At 39.7% G+C, this 12,562-nt stretch overlaps 1 protein-coding gene across 5 annotated transcripts in view; it reads left to right on the top strand.

The window, feature by feature from the left end:
* Positions 1 to 228: 228 nt before the first annotated feature.
* ZAP70 (zeta chain of T cell receptor associated protein kinase 70) overlaps positions 229 to 12,562 on the top strand; it is a 39,382-nt gene continuing 27,048 nt past the window's right edge. For 3 of the 5 annotated variants that reach the window (XM_074301178.1, XM_074301140.1, XM_074301161.1), the window contains exons 1-2: positions 229 to 470; positions 1,345 to 1,431. The gene's annotated coding sequence lies outside the window, so the exon portion shown is untranslated. Of the gene's footprint in view, positions 471 to 1,344; positions 1,436 to 12,562 lie in introns of all 5 variants that reach the window. The other 2 variants (XM_074301169.1, XM_074301151.1) reach the window with 1 other exon arrangement.

Here is a 12,562-nt window from a genome sequence, read left to right as displayed (position 1 = left end):
TCAGATGTAGGATCCTAGGAATCATGTGGTAAATGGCCTTCTGAGAGGGAGAATAAGGCAACCTCTGTCTGGGTCTGGGCCCAGAAACTCTGCCTGCCCCCTGCATGCAGATTTTCCCCCATACACAGCACTTTGTGACTCTGACGCAAACTTCAAAGTCTTGGTTGCTCCCTTCACATATGGGTGGGTGGTTTTCTCTTTCTGTAGCATTTTCTTTCCTGTCTTTGTATCAAGGAAATAGGTCACATTTCAAAGAAACTAGTCAACAAGCAGATTCGTTGACAGAGAGTGGTAGCTGGGGCACTGGTGGCTGGGCCTGGACCCTGTCCCCTGACCACCTTCGCACCCCCTAGGCCCCGGCACAGGCAGCTCTTTCCCTCCATGGAACTTGGCCCTCCAAAGGACTGAAAAAGGCTGAGGGAGGCAAGGAAGCCTCATTCTTTGGGCCTAGAGCCTCGGAACCTTCAGAGGTGAGCTTTTTCCTTTCAAATCCCCAGTCCTGGTTGCTGTCCTAGACTGATATGGGTAGGGAGGCTCTGAGAGTTAGGAAACTCATATTTTCCCATGGTAGGGACTCCCTCTTCCCATAATTCAAGTGCCTCTGCCTTGAGGCACTCAGCCTTGTGGTCCCCAGTTATGAAAGAGAAAGAAAGAAACATAGTCACTAAAGGATGTTTTGGGGAAGGAAGGCTGTCTTTGCCAGGGCCCAGAATCCCCCAATCTAGGGTGTTAGAATGCTGGGTCAGGCATTTTTTTAGCTCTTTGTGTTGGCTAAGTAGCACTGTCAGGGAATGGTCAGAGATATTTCAGGGATAGCCAGGCTAGAGGGCTGAGATGTGGGAGATGGTCAGCCTGGGATGGGAGATTGGGAGAGAGATTGGGGATACAAGGATGGTCAGACTAGGGAATCAAAGAGATAATAAAATTGGAGATTGGAGCATATTCAAATGGGGAGGTTTAGGGCCTGGTCAGGCTGGGATGCTTTGGCATGGTCATTTTGGGAAGATAGGGAAGACAGATTGAGGGGGGGACAAGGGTATGGAGAATCTCAAGTAGTCAGATGGAGGGGATAGAATATTATTAGACTAAGGTTCTATAGGCAGTCACATTGAGGTTTCAAAAGTAAGTTAGATCTGGGAGTTTAGGATATAGTCAGAGTTAGGATGGAGGAAAGAGATAATAAACTGAATGTTCAGACTAAGGAATTGAGGGATGGGGTGAGACCTGGGCTAGATCAGGGGGAGGGTACCATTAAGCTGGGGTTTGAAAGAACAGTAGGAATGGGTGGGTTGGGACATTAGGATCTAGACAGGACCATGTTTGAATGGGTTTCTCATTTTTCAGCTCTACCTTTAGGACCATTTCTCTTTGTGGGACCTGGAAACTCTCCCCCTACCACTCTTTGTCAGTTCTGCTCCAGTCTAGACACCAGTAAGTAAGTAATTTCCCTGTGCTAAGATGACCCCTTTAGGGGTGTAAAGTATAGGCTAGACCAATTAATGATTATAATGATGATTATTATAGATTATTGGGGGGAAGAAGCAATGCCTGATGTCAATGATGATATTCATAACATCTCATGTGAGCATGCAGGGGTAAGAATGATGGTTCTAATGGTTTACACTGGGGACCTGCTGGAATATCACACTAAAAACTGAGGAGGACATTGGATATTGTTTTTTTTTTTTAATTTTTATTCCTTTTTTTGGCTTTTTATTTTCAAAATATATGCATAGCTAATTTTTAACATCCACCATTGCAAAACCTTGTGTTCCAAAATTTTCTCCCTCCCTTTATTCTCCCTCTTTCCTTAGACAGCAAGTATTGAATAGTGTTTTCATAATCCATTGCCTGGAGGAAGATGGATTTAAACCAGAAATAATCCCTCCTCACTCTAAGCAATGTTTTATCCTGAGTCCCTAGGTCTGTTCTTAGCCTCTGGAAAAGGCCTTTGCATTCCTTATTTCCTCCTTCTCTTCTTCCTCTTCCTCCCCCTAATAATGCTAATATAAAAAGAAGAAAAGGAGTGATATTCTCAGAGTACATAAGTAGGTTAAAAATGTGTAGAATTTCTTAAGGAAAATATGTTAAATTGTAAGTTCCTTGAAGATAGGAACTGTCTCTTGCTTCTTTGTGTATTACCAGGACTTAACACAGTGCTTGACACATAGTCAGTACTTAATTGATTGATGTAAACAAATATCATTTTATAGAATAGTAGTAGAGGCAGACAATAAGTATATATCACCATATTTATCAAATGTGGCCAGTATTGATTGGATGGAGCTTATGAAAGGGCTAAGATCTAAGAGGAGAATCAAAGGGCTCTCTATGGGTAACATCCATGAAAAATTATATTAACAACTTGATTATGTAGATGATAGAGAGATAGAAGGAGAGGGGAAGAGGGATAGAGAAGAAGGAGACAGAGACAGACAAATAGACAGACCCAGTTGGGTCGGTAATTGGAATGAAAGTACACATATATTACTGAATTACCAGGTACCAGGTGCTAAGTGCTGGGGATACAAATACAAGCAAGTAAGATAGTACCTAGCCTGTCTTGAAGGAAACTATATTCTAATGAGGGAAGACAACACATAAAGAAAAAACTGGAAAAGGAAAGAGGGATGAGGGTGGGAATGTAATGGCCAAGAACTGCCTGGAGTCCTGGCTGAGAATAAGATGAGGGAAAAGCTCAATTACTAGAGCCCAGTTTCTGGGAGGTGGAGACAGATTATGGAAAAAAAAATTGTAGAAGTTTCTTAACATTTCACTGTGAATTTCTGGTTAATAACTATTAAATACCTGGAAAGAGTAACCCAAATTATATATCAGAAGCTCTTTATCTTTTGTATTATAATAGACAAATCTCCATATTACAAATATCCTAAAATATCCCTGAGAATTCAATGAATAAATTGTACTGAAAATCGGAAATTGTTCTAAGATAGCAGTTTCTTTTATTGTAAATTGCTTTGGATATGAACCAGTGTCTCGTGATTCGACTTTGATTTGAAGGTGTACAGGCCCTGTTCTTCAGTTCCTGGTTGATTCCATTTAAAAAGTATTTTTTTTTTTTATCTAGTTAAGGTAGTAGCACTAAAAAATAAACAAGTGGTTTTAATTCTATCCTTGGATAGACATAGCTATCACAGGATAAAAAGATAAAAACTGGGCATGCAAAATACAAAACACTCCTTTTTCATCAAGGAGGTTACCTTTTAATTGGTGAGACACCAGATACCTCTCTCTCTCTCTCTATTTGTTTCTCCCTCTCCCTCTCCTTCTCCTTCTCCAGTCTAAAGTTCTTAAGAGAGACCTTGAGAGTTCCTTGTATCACTTTTCCTGACCACCTTGTGAGCTCTTTCCCTGTGTTAAGTTCTCCATAAAATAATTACTTTGGCAAGCGTACATTTGGCATTTGAACAATGTGGCCAGCCTAACAGAGTTGTGTTCTCTGCAGCAGAGTTTGAATTCTTGGCAGTTTAGTTTGAGAAAGGACCTCATTGTCTGGTATCTTATCCTGACAGGTAATCTTCAGAATCTTCCTAAGATAATTTAAATGAAAGAGATTCACTTTCTTGGCATGGCATTTGAATGCTGGCTATGTTTCACAGGCATACAACAATGAGATCAGCACAACGGCTCTGCAGAACTTCAGTTTGGTAATCAATATCGATCCTCTCCACACTCTGATGCTTGTGCTAATTTTGGCCTAACAGTTAACACCAAGAAAACACAGTTCCTCCATCAGCCAGTACCAACCATTAGTTACAGAAATGGTGAAGTCTTGAATGTTGTGAATAAGTTCTCTTACCTTGGCAGTATACTTTCCAGGGATGTCCACATTGATAATGAAATTGAGACATGTATTGCAAGAGCTAGATCAAGAAAATATTTCACGTTGTCTTCTATTTTTTATTCTTTTGATTGTTTCTTGATATCCCATAAAGTCATTAGCTTCTACTTACCCGATTTTAATTTTTAAGGAATTATTTTCTTCAGAGAGTTTTTGTGCCTCCTTTTCCATTTGGTCAGTTTTATTATTTAAGGAGTTCTCTTCAGTGGATTTTTATATGTCTTTTTCCATTTGGCCAATTCTGTTTTTCAAGGCATTCTTCTTTTCATTGGATTTTTGTGCCTCTCTTACTATTTGGCTCATTCTGTTTTTTAAGGGTTGTGTATGTTTGTGAGTGTGTGTGTGTGTGTGTGTGTGTGTGTGTGTGTGTGTATGCCTTCTTTAGCAAACTATTGACTTTTTAAAAAAAATGATTTTCATACATCACTCTCATTTCTTTTCCAATTTTTCCTATACTTTTCTTACCTGATTTTTAAAATACCCTTTGAGCTTTTTCATGGCCTGAGACCAATTCATTTTTCCCCCCGAGGCTTTGGATGCAGGGATTTTGATTTTGTTGTCTTCTTCTAAGTGCATGTTTTGGTTTTCCTTGTCCCAAAGTTCTTCAGTTGGAATTTTTTTCTATTTTTTTGCTCAGCCTATTTCTTGACTTTTAAGCATATGCTAAAATGGGGCTCTGCTTCCCAAGTGGAGGGCACTGTTTCAAGCTTCAGAGTTTTTGGTGTGGCTGTTTTCATGAATAATTTTGGAGACATGTAAGTTGTTGATTTTTCCAAGGTGGTATGATCTACGGGAAAATGTGTTTATTATTTTTCTGTGTTGTGCACTGGTCTCTGAGTGACCACAAGTGAGGGACCACCAGAATCCCTGCTGCCTTATGGCCATGAGCTCTGCTTTGCTAGTGCTTCTGATGCTAAGCTCTAGGACTGCAATCCAGATCCAAATATAGGCAATGCAACAGAGTCCTGTCCCTGGTGCCAGCAAAGGGATGCCTGTAAATTTCTGACTTGTTGCGTGATTCCTCTACTGTCCTTGGACTGAGCTAGAAACCACCACTGCTGTCATTAATTCAGTCACCTTGGATCCTGTTTTGCTGGGCCAGTCTGCACTGGCAAGGTCTGCGCTGGATTGTATTCCTCTCTCTCATCCTTTTTCTGCCAATCTTCCAAGTTGTCTTAAGCTGGAAAATTGTTTCACTCTATTATTTTGTGGTCTCTGCAGCTATAGAATTTATTTAGAGTCATTATTTAAAGGTATTTGTAAAGTTTTGAGGGAGAGTTCAGGCAAGTCTTTGTCTTTACATCACCGCCTTGGTTCTACTTCCCTGGAACCTTTTATATAATCTTATTTATGTCTGCAACCACCCTACAAGATAGATATTGCAGGTATTATCATTCCCACTTTACAGATGAGGAGACTGAGGCTCAGAGAGGTAAAATAATTTGACTATTATTATATAGTGATTAATTATCAGTTGTTGTTCAATATTGTATGACTCTTTGTGATGCCTTGAACCACATCATGCCAATGTTGTCCATAGGGTTTTCTTGACAAAAATACTGTAGTGGTTTGCCTTTTCCTTTTCCAGTGGATCAAGACAAACAGGACTAAGTGACTTGCCCAGGGTCAAACAGCTACTATCTAAGGCCAGATTTAAACTCAAGTTTTTCTCACTCCAAGTCTAGTACTCTATCCACTAAGCCATCTAGCCATTTACTTGTTAGGACAATATTTAAATCCTCTTTTCCTTTGTCTCCAAGTCCAGCACACTTCCACCACGTCTTCAGTTTGGACTCCTCTGATTTTATGACCCTTCTCTTAGGTTTCTTAGTTCTTTGACTGAGGGAGTGTTAATATAGTGGAGAGTATGCTAGATTTGGGCAAGGGCTTAAGTCTGAATCCTGGTTTGGTCACTTCTTACTGTATGACATTGGGTAAATTTCTCTGGGCTTAAACCCTCTGGACCTTTGCTTCTTCATCTTTAAAACAGGGGAATTGGACTAGAAATTCTCCAAGGTCCCTTTCAGATACAAATCTATGATCCAATGACCTCTTTTTTTGTAACCCTTCTAATGATCTGAAAACCCTAATACAATAATCATCTATTAAATTTACTTCCAGAAGCCAATACTGGTGATAGCCCTAGATTCTGCCTTTTTTTTCTGGTTGTCCCTTCTTTTTATGAGGCATCAACTTTGGGATCAGTCTGAGGTCTGGACCAAGGCTCCTTCCTTCCCTGCTTGGGGACCAATCTTTTTTCAGTCTCAGGGACTGACAAACATAGCTTCCCTCTCTGTACCACCTTGCACAATTGCATCGATCTAATTCTTTTCAGCTAACATTACTGTGTGTTTTCCTGGTTCTGCTTATTTCATTCAGCATAAGTTCATGTAAATCTCTCCAGGCCTTTCTGAAATCAGTTTGTTCATCATTTTTTTAATAGAACAATAATATTTCATTATTTTCATATACTACAACTTATTCAGCCTTTCCCTAATTGATGGGCATCTATTCATTTTCCAATTCTTTGCTACCACAAAAAGAGGGGCTTCCAGTATTTTTGCTAAGAAAACCTCATATGGAATGAGTGAACAATAAGAAAATATATACAAAATCCAGAGAGGATAATAGTGATTATTGATGAGGAGAAACTGAGACTTTAAGCTGGGATGGATGAGCTCCTTTTCTGGTGGTGTGATTACCTTTCTCTCCTTCCCCAAAGTAACCAAAGGGTGGGTCCTGTTTAGTGAATGAATTTGCTACTCAATTCTGTGTTAAAACAAAGTCTTTATTGATAGTAAAGGGATAGACAGACATTTGGCCTCTAGAAAGGCCAAACTGCCTGGCAAGGGGACGACAGTTGGCGGGCACAAGGCAAGGATACTGAGTGCGAGGAATACAATTTTAGAAATTCTTTTTATACAAAATCAGAGTCATAAAACATCCAAGAGGTTTTGGAGAGATTTGTAAATAAGACAAGAATTTCTAAAAGTCTATTAATTATTTGTCTCAAGTTATCTCCATTAACCTCTCCTAAGACAGGAATTTCCTGTCATTTATTTATATCTTGAGCTATCTCTTTTTGACTTTATCAATTATGATTTTATTGGTGCAAGGAGTTCCTGACTCCTACCAATTTAGGCCAGTGCCTTCTCTGCAATAGTCTTTAGAGAGTAACCTAGAGTCAATGATTAAGATAACAAATCTCTTTCAACTCCAGTCTATCCTTCACTCAGTTGATAAAGTGATTGCTCTACAGTGCAGGTCTGACAATGTCATCCCCTTACTTATTAAACTTCTGGACCAAACATAAAATTCTCTGTGTGGTACATCTGGTCCCTTTCCATCTTCAATCTTTTTTACACTTGTCTCCCTGCTGGTTCACAACCAAGACATGCCATCTCCTGCCTTTGGGTATATTCTGCCTGGAATGGTTCTTCATATCTGCTTCCTTGTTTCCCTGGCTTCCTTTTAGTCCCATCGAAAATCTTACCTTCCTTACAAAAGCTTTTCCTCTTTTCCTCAGAGATAAGGCCCATCCTTCATTGATTATTTTCAATTTATCCTATAGCCTGTTTGTACATAATTATTTGCATGTTGTTTCCCTCATTAGATTGTGATCTTCTCCAAGGCAAAAACTTTTACCTTTGTATTCCCAGGGCTTAGCATAGTGATTGGAACATAGTAGACACTTAATAAATGCTCATTGATTGACTGGCAAGGACTCAGAGAATTGAGATGGTAAGTAACAAGAGTAACAGACAGGATTTGAACTCAGCTCTTCATGACTTTAAGGTTGGGCTTTTCTATTCACTATATCTCCTTGACTCTGTCCAAAATAATACAAGGTAATTTTGGTGTGGGGAGTTTTGAGAGGTGGAGAGACAGAGTAAGCACTAGCAGGTAGGAGTCTAGGAAAAGCTTCTGTATTTTGGATACAAAGGCAAAAATTAAATGATGCTCATCCTCAAGGATGTACATTCTATTCACCTGGTTTCAAGACACTGAAGGATTGGATGAAGGGTATGCTAGAGTCAGCTGCTATTAGCTTGTGAGACCAATTGTTAGATTTTTCATTGTAAGCATTTATCCCTCCAAAGCCCTCAAATACTATGTCAGGCCTTGATTTTTTTTTTTAATCTCTTTAATTATCTGGATTTTAAAAAGTGAATGGGGGCAGCTAGATGGTACAGTGGATAGAGCAATGGCCCTGGAATCAGTAGAACCTGAGTTCAGATTCAGCTTCAGGCACTAACATTTCCTAGCAGTGTGACCCTAAGCAAGTCACTTAACCCCAGTTGCCTGCAAAAACTAAAACAAAAAAAGTGCACGGGGAAATGTTAAAAATGCAGACTAAACTTAAAAGTGAAGAGCTGGTTGTTAAATCAACACCTGCCATTCCTATTTGGATGTGTTTTCGCTAAGCTTCTCCCATCTCTGATTCTCTCAATCTGTCCTGTTCGCAGTTATTACAGATGCCTGGTTCTCTTTTCTCCTTCTTTCACTAACTGGGACACCTGCGTTCTAGAGTTGCTGGTCAGTCTTCCTCAGTTGTTGGGTCTCCTTTTGTCCTACTCCTGAGGTATGGGCCCCTGAGCAGTCCAAATGGTGAAAGAAGCTTATAATCTCAGGGTTGAAAGGAATGGAGAGAGTCTGATCAATTGCTACCACAAGCAAGGATCCACCTTCCAATATCTCCAACAAATGCTCCTTTAGCTACTTCTTGAAGATCTTTGGTGATCGGGAATAGCCTAGCTCAACCCAACAAGCTTTTATTAAGCATTATTTATATACGTTGTCCTATGCTAAGCGCTGAGGCTATAGAGAAGAAAAAGAAATGATCCTTGTCTTTAAGAAGCTTACATTCTACCAGAGGTGACAACAGGAATACAGAGAAGTAAAAAGGTCATCTGTTATTTCCTCTTGGAGCTAATTCTGATGGGAGTAGATTCACTCATTCACCCTAAAGAAGATAATTTGAGAAGGAAGAGATTCCCACAGCAGGTGATACCCAAGCTGAGCCTTGAATGATTCAACAAATCAATCAGTATTTATTAAGCACCAGTTATGGGCATATATGTAACACAATAGACAGAGTACCAAGTATGATGTCTGGAAGACTCATCTTCCTCAGTTCAAATCTGCCCTCAGATACTTACTGGCTAAGTGACCCTGAATAAGTCACTTAATCCTATTTTCCTCAGTTTCCTCAACTGTAAATACACTGGAAAAGGAAAAACACTGTAGTATCTTTGTTAAGAAAACACCAGATGAAGTCATGAAGAGACAGGTGCTACTAAAAAATTGAATAACAACAAATATACTAGATGGAAAATAAGGATTCTGAGAGGTGGAAAAGCAGAGATTGTATTCCAGACATGAGGAGATGGGAGATGGAACAATCAAGTATTTATTATGTATCAGGCTGGTGCTAGATGTAGCCTAATTTGGCTACAAAACAAAGTGTGTGAAAGAGATTATTTTGAAATAGGGATGGAAAAGCATGTTGGATCATTGAATGCCAGGATAGGAATTTGTATCTTATTCCAAAGACAATAGAGGGCTACTGAAAAATTTTCAAGGAGGAGTCATGAAGAATATCTGGGCTCAAATGACAGAAAAAAAATGGATAATTATTTAGCAAAGAAGACTGAGAAACTCTCAAAGAGGTAAGAACAGAACTAAGTGAGAGTAGTACCAGGGAAGGTAAAAGAGGAGGAGATGGTCAACAACATGCAGGGATGAGGTCTGAAAAAGGACCATTGGACTTAGCAGTTGATTAATAACTCTGGAGGTTCAGTAGGATTTGGAAGCAAGACTGTAAGGAGAGGTGGAGAAAGTGAGTAGTAGGGGAAGCCTAAACAGGAACTATAGACATCTTGTTCTAGAAGCTTGGCAATGAAAGGGAAAAGTGGGATAGAATGAGAGCTGGAAGGGATGATTGGGTCAAATTAAGGTTTGTTTGTTTTTTTAAGGCTTTGGAGACAGGGGAGTGTTTATATAGACATTGGGAAAAAAGCCAATTAAAAGGGAGAGATGATTGGAGGGGCAATGTCTGGGGTAAAAGGAAGGAGATGGGATGTAGGATACAAGTTGAGGGCAGCTGGGTGGCAAAGTAGATAGAGTACTGGTCTTGAAATTAGGAAGAGTCATTTTAATGAGTTCAAATTTAGCCTCAGATACTTATTGGGTGACCCTGGACAAGTCCCTTAACCCTGTCTGTCTCAAGTCCTTATCTATAAAATGAGCTGGAGAAGGAAATGGAAAACCACTGCAGTATCTTTGCCAAGAAAACCCCCAAATGAGGTCATGAAAAGTTGGACAGGACTGAATAACAAAAAAGAGGGCTGATTTTGGCTTGGAAAATGGTCATCTCTTTTCCAACACCAGAGCAAAGAAGGAGAGAACAGGGGAGGGGGGGAAAGTATTGATGGAAGAAGGAAGGGAAAATGAACACTTGGGGGTGGGCATTGGGTTCTCAGAAAAGCAAGAGATAAGACCTTTGCTGAGAAGGTTTATTAATATATAATATATAATAAAAATATATAATTTTATGTATATATAATATAATCTTGTGGAGGAAAAGCATAATAGAACAGCAGAGGTAACCCAGGATTTGGAGCAAAGTATGAGTGGTGCCAGGGCAAGGGGGCAAGAAATTGAAAAGTAGAATAATAAGAGCTAGATTTTAAATATATATATATACATATGTATATACACACAGAGACATATATGTATGTATACATAAATGTATATACACACATATACATATGTATAACATTTATATACAAGTTATATTTATATAAAATATATATTTTATATGATCTTTTTTTTCCACAAATATTACCTCATTTAATCCTTACAATAATCCTGTAGTGAGGGACAAATAAAACTAGAGGAGAGTGAAGGGACTGTGGGGAAACTGAGGATGTGGAGGTCTCCATTATCTTGTAGAATAGGTGGGAGAGGGAGAGACAGACTCATAGGAGGTTGTGATTAGACAGGGGAATTTCAGAGTTCAGGGGAAAAGGTGGCATCTTTAAGCCTTAGGAATGATCATCTCAGTGGGTGGCTGACATGAAGAGGGAGGTTATGGAAGATGTAGTGGGAGGGCAGGGTCTTCAAGGGATCATCAATTTGCATATTAATGTCTCCTAAATACAAGGAGCAGGAGGTGGCTGAGGCAAAAGCTTACGAGCCACATACTGACTTCCTTAAGAAAGGAGTTTAAGTGATCTCAGGACTAGTAGAAATGAATAATTCCTGACATTTATATAGTGCTTTAAGGTTTCTCCTGTGATCCTTACAACAACCTTCTGAGAGAAGTGCTATTATTAGGAAACTGAGGCTGAGATGTTAAGTGACTTGCCCAGGGACATACAGCTAGGTAATATAGGATTCAAACTCAGGTTTTGACCCATTGAACCACCGAGCTGCCCAGAGTTTTGGATGACTGATATAAACATCACATATGATACTGCTTAAGGTTACAAGTTTCAAAGGGGGAAAAATTGTTGAGTAGTGATGGTGGCAGAAGGAAATTCCAGGAAATTCATCACAGAGGAAGGAACATGCCTTTTCCTATTGGTTTAGTTTGTTGAGAGGGTGGAGAGAAGGATCAGATGGATGGGGATAATAGGGAGAGAGTTTCTTTGGGTTTCAATGACAGAACATGGAAAAATGTAAAAAGGTTTACAACAAAGGGTGTTTGGCAAATGATGAAGGAGTAGTGGAGGCTATGGACTAAAGAAGGGAAAGGCAGGGTTGGATAGGAATGAGAGACCAAGGGATGGAAGCAAATGAGGGTTTTCATCTCAGTAGAGAGTGTAGTTCTGTTCCGTAGGGTATCAGAAGAGACCAAATATCTCTGGAAATCCATGAACCAGAATAGGGAAGTGTGGAAGGATAAAAGGAGAGGAGTATATTGTGTCTGTGTACTACAGACCACCAAGCCAGCTGGCAGAAACAAATGTCTCCCTAAAGCAAGCACAGGAGCAGAATGGAGTGGTTGCTCACAGTGAGGTAGAAAGAGCATTGAATCTGGAGCAATTTGTGGGCTTTGCAATGAAATCATTTTAGATTCAAAGACAGGAAAAACTTCCCAACAATTCCAAAATGAAATGAGCTGCTCTGAGAGTGGATGGATTCCCCTTCCTTGGAGGGTTTCAAGCAGTGGCAGAACAACTACTTGTTGGATATATGAGAGAGGATTCCTTTGGGCATGGGTTGGACCAGGTAGCAGCTGAGGTCCCTTTTAATTCTCAATTCTCTGTGATTCTGTGAATCTGGGACCTGGGCTTGAATTCACACCATCTGTTATTATCACCTGTAAGTCCTTGGGTAAGTCCCAATTTTTCTATCTGACTACTTATTAGGGAGGGTTTTAACTTCCACTTCAATGAATGTAATCACAGATGTCCAGATATCTGTGGTCCTGGGACAACTTGCTTGCTCGTTAAAACCTAAGGTGTTTTTTTTTTGTTTGTTTGTTTGTTTGTTTTTTGTAATATAATTTCCAATTAACTTCTACCGGAGTGGGAAGGAGATAGCCAGTACTAGCCGCTGAAAGAATCAGGAAAGTCTTAAGGTCAGAAGTAATAGCTGAGCTAAGGTTGAAGGAAATTCAGGATACTAAAAGATGGAGATAAGGAGAGTATTCATTCTAGGCATCGAGATGGTAGATGGACTGTCATGGCTCAA

This window comes from Sminthopsis crassicaudata, chromosome 1, assembly GCF_048593235.1.
Source record: "Sminthopsis crassicaudata isolate SCR6 chromosome 1, ASM4859323v1, whole genome shotgun sequence".
Lineage (NCBI taxonomy): Eukaryota > Metazoa > Chordata > Mammalia > Dasyuromorphia > Dasyuridae > Sminthopsis > Sminthopsis crassicaudata.
This window is presented reverse-complemented; position numbering and strand designations above follow the sequence as displayed.